Below are 8,642 nucleotides of genomic sequence, written 5' to 3' on the forward strand. Positions count from 1 at the left end.
CTCTCTCTCTCCGCTCTCTCTCACACACAGACTCTCTCTCTCACACATGTGCGCGCACACACACACACACAGAGAAAGAGAGAGAGTAACATAAAAGAATTAATGAGACAATGGCAATTAGATGTGAACTCATTTGGCCCTGCTGGATTTAACCCACTCAATTGAGATGCCAGACATGATACCTTAGTGACTGGAAGGTCCTGTCGCCACCTCCCCATTGGCCAACGAGCCTGAGAAATGACAGTCCCATTAGGTGTCGTGTAAAGCATGTGACCTTGCTCTCCTAGCACTTGATCTTTGCACTTCAGCTGACCATTTGTCACTATCCTATGGAGACAGGACTCAGGTGGCTTAGTGTGAGACCCTGCTGTCCCCCCTCCCTGTGCCCCAGACTAAGCAAAGAGCATTGTCAACAAGCAACCAAGCAAACCCCTTTCCCCCTTCTCTCAAAGGAGAGAAGATGCAATGGATTTGCCAGTCAGTGGGCAGGTTAATGTAGTCGGTGACTCCTGCAGCTAAAGATAGAGTGGGGATGGAGAGAGAGAGAGCAATTGCCTTTGAAATCAGAAGACTAAAAAGGACCTGTAGTTGGATCCCAAAGGGCCCACTCACCTATTCTAATTCTAATTCCCCATGTCTATAGCTGTCTTGCAAGTAAAGGGAGAATCTTGTGTCAATGTATTTCCACTGCTCTATTCTTCTGCTTACACAGGTAATGCAGAGGTCAGACATTTTCAGGTGGAATAAACAGATCAAGTATCAGCAACCATAGCTACTGATCACAGGTACAATGGTTCTCTCAACTTCAGAAGGAGGGGGGGAAAGGGAAGGAAAGGAAAAACTGCTTGAATCGGGCAACATATGTGAGGAAGAACGACTATTTGTGGAGCAATGCAAAATGTCCATAGCAACATATTTATGTTTAGAAATAGACCCACTGTGATGCCAGTGACATAAACCGATACAATCAAAAGCACTATATTAGGTAGCAATCTAGGGTTGCCACCTGTTCTGTATAATACAAGATTGTACCGTAGTTCAATGTAAAATTTGAAAGGGTGTGTAAAAGCTCTGGGTAGCCAAGCACAGACAGATTTACAAATGTGTGTGTGTGTGTGTGTGTGTGTGTGTGTGTGTGTGTGAGAGAGAGAGAGAGAGAGAGAGAGAGAGAGAGAGATTCCAGAGAAGCCATCCTGTTAGGATGTAATGGATTGCTTTGAAGTCATTTCAGTGCCAGATGAAAAAAAAAAGAATCGCCCCCCAACCGCCCTGCCCCATCCTGTCCTGTATTTGGCCAGAACAAAGGTGGCAAGCCTACAATCCCTCCTCCCCCCAGTTATTCATAGGGAAGCCCATGGATTCACTGGGGCCTACCATGCATAACTGCATGCTAGATTTGCATCCTTGAGTTTTAGGTTGGTCCATGGTCACAAAGTCCAGGCTGCTGCCAATGATGATTGCGTGTGTGTGCACGCACGTGCGCTAGCTATATTAGTTGAAGCCCCAGTCTACTGCACTACAAGTGCAACATACATTTTTCACAAACTGGATAGGCCACACTATGGAGATGGTGTAAGTGGCAAGTGAGGGTACATGAGTTCTGCTGTGCTTGAATGCTGTAAGCCCACGCTAGGTGAGCTTCACTGGTAAAGAAGTTCACTAAACTGCAATTCCTACACACATAATCCCCAACCCACCGGTGGGATCTTTGCCCAAGTAGCAGGATTGACTCCAGAAAAAAAACTAGTTTGGGACCACTAGTATTGATTCCTATCCTGTGCATACCCTCCAAGTGTCCTGGTTTTCCAGGGACAGTCCCAGAATCACAAAAGCCACCCCAGCTTCTGATTTGATCCCAGAAAGTCCCTATTTCCTCCATCAATGCTATCATTGCTGAACTCGGGGAGGAGGATGAGCTGACGCTTGTCCTGAGCTGTTGCTGCTCCATGGCATCTCTAAGGCCGCTGCTGACAGCCTCCTCCTTTGGACTATTCGTAGTGGCTGCTGGAGAGCAGGGAAGGCAGCCACCACCAAGGCCCAGCTCTGTGTGATGCACTGGCTCTGTGGGGCAGGGCTACCCCAGGCAAGAAGAAAGGGGGAGCAGGGGGGAGCACAAGGAGTCTTGATTTTTTTAAAAAGCGGAAAAAAGAAAAAGGAAAAAGAAAAGCTCTGTGCATCCACATCTAATATTGCCCATTTCTAAAAAAAGAAAAATGTTTTATGGACTTGTGTTTTTCTTTTGTAAATCTATCGTTATAAAATAAAACTGGAATCAAGGGGTTTTTCTCAGGATGGTGGAGGGCATGTATACTGTGTCCCATTGGTTTAGAGGTGGGGCACTTGCCCTTTATCTGATAGGAAATGTTCTGTGGGAGGGTGAGGGACCAAAATGGGAAGTCAAGGAGGGTCAGTTGGGAGGGGAGTAAGAAATGTCCCTACAGTCAAACCTTGGTTCCCAAAAGGTTTAGTTGCTGAACAAATTGGCTCCCAAACGCCACAAACCCGGAAGTAAGTGTTCTAGTTTGTGAATGTTTTTTGGAAGCCGAATATCTGACGCAGCTTCCGCTTGAGTGCAGGAAGCTCCTGCAGCCAATCGGAAGCCGCGCTTTGGCTTTTGAATGATTTCGGAAGTCGAACAGACTCTCGGAACGGATTAAGTTCGAGAACCAAGGTACCACTGTATTTTCATCTGGGGAATGCTCTGGGGAAGGTCAGATGGGCACCAGTCTTGAACAGGTTCCACCAGGTGTGTGTGTGTGTGTGTGTGTGTGTGTGTTTATATGTTTACACAAGCATGTTCTTGAACATTTATCTGGTTTCTGGGGTTGATCCTATGACCCCCCCCCCCCGGTTTTGATTTGATTTGATTAATTAATTGGATTTTACTGTAAGGGGTATTGCTTGGTTTTATTTTGTGAACGACTCTGAGAGTTCTTAAGAGAAGTGAAAAGTGACATATAAGTTTTATAATAAATAAATAAACACTAGCCTTTTCAAAGAAAGTGCATACTATATTCTGGTTTGCAAGTAAGCAGGCATGGATTTCTATGTTCTATTTGTTTTTAAGCTGGTAGATGAAGGGAACCCCCGCTGCTACTCTTTTTTATCGTCAATTTTCTGGTGGCAAGAGTACTTTCACTTTCAATAACCCAGTTATTGCCATTGTGAACCTGACTGTGGGATAATTGGTTGTATTGTGAGTTATGTTCCCTGAGCCAAAGGTGAGAGTCAAGGTCTCTCTCAGCTGCGACCACAACAAAGAGGGCTATTGTGGTTAGTCAAACCCTACTACAAAGGCCCAAGTACCTTAGCTTTGAGTGGAAAGTCTGCTTTATTATTTGATTTATAACTCTCTCCTCTCTCCTATCTAGCCTTCATCACTCTTCTTATTAATAAAGTTGGTATCCTTTGCGTGGACACACTGGGTGGGAAATGGACAGTCACTAGCAACTTACAGACAGGAATCGTACCTGGAACTGCTGATAACAGAACCAAGGGACTTTTCCTTGCAAGGCATTATGTACTTTACCACTGAGCTGAAGTCCATGCTGTCTTTCTTTCTGAGATATAAAAGTGGCATGAAGCACCCCTAATAATACACAAAAAACCAACCTCACAGAATAAGGAAAGGTATTACACTCTCTCTCAAGCCAACCCCTGGAGCTGACTGTACGTGCTCAGAAGGTTGGCAGCTCGAATCCCTGCAACGGGGTGAGCTCCTGTTGCTCTTTCCCTGCTCCTGCCAACTTAGCAATTCGAAAGCAAGCCAGTGCAAGTAGATAAATAGGCACTGCTGTGGCGGAAAGGTAAACTGCATTTCCACTTGACAATTTCTACTCATACCTGCAGCATGTAAGAAACAAAATGGTTTTAATTGATGCTGGTTTTATAGTTAGTATTTTATTAATGATATAACTATTACTATTTTTTTCTTTTTATCTGAAATGCTTTTTAATGCTGTTGTTTTAGTCAATTGTGATGATAGATAGATAGATGATAGATAGATAGATGATAGATAGATAGATAGATAGATAGATAGATAGATAGATAGATAGATGATAGATAGACAGATCTATCTATGATAGATAATTATTTCTATCTATACCAGCTTACTTTCCAATTCATGAGCAACATCATAGGAGGGTTGTTTCTAGGACTAAGATTAAACTGTGAAGTTCCCTTGTTATTTTTGTTATTGGATGCTGCATGTTGTTTAAGTAATCTTGTTATATTTATAGTTTTGAAATGTGGTTTTTTTGGTATGTTATTATATTCATTATATAGTTTTTCTATGTTATTATGAAATTGTTCTTGTAGTGTTTGTTTGAAACGTATCCCTGTTTTTCTTGTTGTAAGTCACTTTTAGTATGATTTTTGTGTGTGGAAAAGTGACATACAAATAAAATGAAGGAATGAATGAGATCCCAGGATGGTGTTCAGTATCGTTAAAATACAGTCCACTCACAAAATGTTACGTAAGTGGAGATACCGATAGGAAACTTTCTACCGCCACCACACCCTAATTTAATTCATCCTGAGGTGCCACCACCAAGAAGGATATGACTTGTGTAATCTTCCCATGAGCCACTGCTATTGGTGGGACCACAAGCAACAGCTGGATGCTGACAGGGTCACCATCCCTGATGTAACCTAATTCACAAACCTCAGCTGCAACTGGAAAAACAGAGAATCTTGAATTGTGATCATATCACACGTTACATTTCTTATATGAATAAATGAGCAGCAAACACAAGTCCAAGGTAACATGTGAGGCAGTTTCATAAAGTATAACCAAAATCCAAACATTTGAACCCTGAACTGCAAAAGGCAGCTTGCCAATGTCTTCAAAAGAAAGAAATCTGCTGCCTCTGTTAAACAGACACACACACATACTCACACAGCAGAATAGATTGCATTTATCAGCACAGCATAGGAGGTGCTTTCAGTGCAACCTTGCTGAAAGGGATGGAGAAAAGGTTTAAGAAAATCAAATGCATTAGGTTACCATTACCATGACAAAGTACCCAGAGATCTAAGGTGCATTTAGACTGGACATTTTTGTGATGAGACAATAAAGAAGTATACAGTTTCTAACTTCACTTTGCAAAATTATCTTTGGTCTTGCTTGTCTAACCAGAAGCTAGCTATGAACATATATGCACCTCTCTCCCCCTCGCTGTTCTACGGCAGTGATGGTAGTGGGGAAATTATATAGAAACCAGAAGTGGAATGCTATGGAGCGAGTCCCATTAAATTCAACAAGACTTGCTACCTCGTATGTGTCTAACAATGCAGCCTGCATCAAACTCTTCTTTAAATGCTTGAACTCCTTGGATATCAGCATTTATAATCTGCATTCACACCAACAACTTTGCTGTCTTTATTTTCATCTGGTTTGACACATGAATCGTACACCTCTCTCTCTCTCTCTCTCTCTCTCTCTCTCTCTCTGCATTTCACACTGAAATAACTATCCGTACATTGTGTGCATTGCGCAGTTTCTCACCTGTGTCAATAACATACACACCTGCATGCAAATGCAGATGAGAGCCATAAATGTGTTTTTATTGTCATGAGCAGAAAGGACCATCCTGTGAGTTAAGTTTCCGTATGAGAGGAAGGAGCGAAGAGTCTCAGCTGCCTGCCTGCAACAAGATGGTGGTGCCAATGTTAGTTGTTAATCTGAATCTTTAAAAACTTTAAAAATCCAGGTCCCTGATCCATCAGCTTCCGTGTACAGCCAAGGGTTCCGATGTGGATCTGCAAAACACTGTAGCTCTCTCTCACTGAAGTGACAGGGAAAGCTCCCTTATGTGGCTCATTTCAGTTGTTCAGTGTGCGTCACCGCATTTGAACTCAGTAAACCTTACACAAGTGTTGTAAGGTGGGCCAGTGTCCAAAATAAGCCATTACAATTCAGAAGTGGTTTGGGGATGAAGTATGCTAGGTTAGCCCTAGGCCAGGGATGAAGAAGCTGTGGTCCTCCAGATGTTGCTGGACTTCATCTCCCAAGAATCCCATTGTCTGTTCCAGCTGGGTCTGATGGGAATTGTGGTGGAACCACCTCTTTGACGGTCAAAGCTTCCCCATCCCTGCCCTTAGGGTGCCTGGTTAGTTTGTGGTCAAAGTAAGATCCCCCAGATCACGCACTTCATCATAAGGTCAACAGTCACAATGTGGCACTTAGAGGCACACATGCACCTGCCGAGGTCTTTGCAAAGGAAGGCAAGCTATACCTGCTGAAAGTCCTTCTCCTTTTAATGGTGCTGAAGTCCTGCCCTCTCTTTCACCCAGCCACCCGGGTGTGGGCATTATGACTGCAGCCTTGATGTTAGAGAATCTCATCTTGGTCCCTCACCCCACTTCAAATCCTATGCATGGCTTAAGGATTGCAATCCATGACTCTCTTTACTTATTTCATGACCTTGTTGTATTGTTACGTGGAGGTTCTTTTCTGTTGCCTGTATTTTTTTAAAGAAAACTTTATTAAGGAGTAAAATGGAGCTAAAAACATAAGAATGTAAAATGAGCCTGCTGGTTTAGGCCAACAGCCCATCTAGTCCAGCATCCCATTCTCACAGTGGCCAACCAGATGCCTGTGAGAAGCCTTAAAGGGACCCCTGACCATTTGGTCCAGTCGTGGCCGACTCTGGGGTTGAGTAAAGCTCATCTTGCTTTACTGGCCGAGGGAGCCGGCGTACAGCTTCCGGGTCATGTGGCCAGCATGACTAAGCCGCTTCTGGCGAACCAGAGGAGCACACAGAAATGCCGTTTACCTTCCCGCCAGAGTGGTACCTATTTATCTACTTGCACTTGACATGCTTTCAAACTGCTAGGTTGGCAGGAGCAGGGACCAAGCAATGGGAACTCACCCCGTCACGGGGATTCAAACTGCCGAGCTTCTGATTGGCAAGTCCTAGGCTCCGTGTTTTAACCCACAGCGCCACCCGTGTCCCTATTCTTAGAGTAGACCCACTGAAATCAGTGGGGCTTAAAGTTTGTGATGAATAACTAGGGACAGGGAAGATATTTGATTCAGCTCACATTTAAAGGCAAACCTTCTTAAGTCACACTTTCCAGAACAATACACAGCCTGAAATGCAGGCACCCTTTCAAATTTTCCCTTCTCTGAAATTTGCAGTGCAGTTCTCCAGCCAAGCAAGGTGTACAAAAATACACAGAACAGGGTAAAAGTGTTTGTGGAGATGCATGTTTTAGTGGAACTAACGAAGAAGAAGAAATGCATTATATCAGGTGAAATTGCTTTGCAAAAAAATGTATTGGGCAAAAGCACCCCCAAAAAAATATCAAAAGAGAAATTCATATTGAAATGCGGATGAATTCTCAAGATGACTTTTTAAAAAAAATCACAAAACTGATGAGGAAATGTGGAGAACTGAACTTAAGAATGTAAAAATGAGAAGCAGAGAGAGGTTGAAATTGACAGATTCACCCATCCCTATGAGTAACACATGTGTCAGTCATTTCAGTGGCTCCATTCAAAGCAAGACCAAGTCTGGCTCCAACCCCTGTGAGCCGCCTTGCTGCTTCCCTTGTGGGCTAGAGGCATCTGTAGCACAACTGTGAATGCGGCTGTTGTCACTTAAGCTGCAAGCGCAAATGCCTCCATTTCCCCAGAGATCAATTTGAAACATGCATCTAAGCACGTATAATCTAATCGCATCAAGAACAGGTGGGTGGCTGCCGGGTCCAATACGCTGTCTGAGGTCCAGGATGGAGGTGTTTTGTGGCCCAGATCTTAAAGGTGCTCCTTTCCCCTCCTCTCTGCTTGTTCTCTTCTGACCACCACCCCGCCCAGCCCTCTCGTTTTCTGCTTATTTCTGATTAAAACAAAGGCATGAATGCCAAAGACAGCGTTTCCCAGTTCACATTTCACTCTGCTAACATTCTGCAAGGGCTGTGCTTTGGGCTGAAATCACATGATCCTTCCTGCAGCCAGCTAGGAAATCCTACGCTCAAGTAAAACAAACAGAACAGAGCAAACCCTGGGGGCATTTGGACTGAGCCCTTGGTGACTAATAAAAAGAACAGCAAAGAATCTTGTGGCACCTTAAAGACTTTATTATGGCAGATGCCTGAAGTGTTATCTTCAGTTGGCAGCTAAAGCAAGTGGGTGTAGAGAGACAAGCTTGTAGGCAGTGGGGTCAAGTGGTAATGAAATGCAGAAAGTACCGCCTACATGGCGACAAGTCATTCAAGCGGCCTTTCACAGCAGCAGCAATAAAACAAAATGAGTTTTTGTCTGGTTTGTAGAATTAAATAGAGATACTGGCCTAAAGAACAGGACTGCTTGCTCATTTGTAGCTTCAGCCATTTCCTTCTCGCCTGCTTCTGTCTCACATGTTTTCATGATGGAAGGAAGGAAAAATCAAATCTGAATTAGCTCTCAAGGTAACAAGGTATTTTGGACTGTTAGAAGACATAACAAAAAGCAAACGCACCAACCGAGCGAAGTCTCCTAAATAAAATTACATGACTATGGGACACATAAAGCTGCCTTATAGCAGGCCAAGCGATTGGTCCATCTATCTCTGTGCTTAATTGACAGCAGTTTTCCAGACCAGGAGCAGGTCACCAGGGGAGGAAGGGCATTAGCAATAGTCTCCCAGCAGCAAAGTCTC

The sequence above is a fragment of the Podarcis muralis genome, chromosome 9 (genome assembly GCF_964188315.1).
Source record: "Podarcis muralis chromosome 9, rPodMur119.hap1.1, whole genome shotgun sequence".
Classification (NCBI taxonomy): domain Eukaryota; kingdom Metazoa; phylum Chordata; class Lepidosauria; order Squamata; family Lacertidae; genus Podarcis; species Podarcis muralis.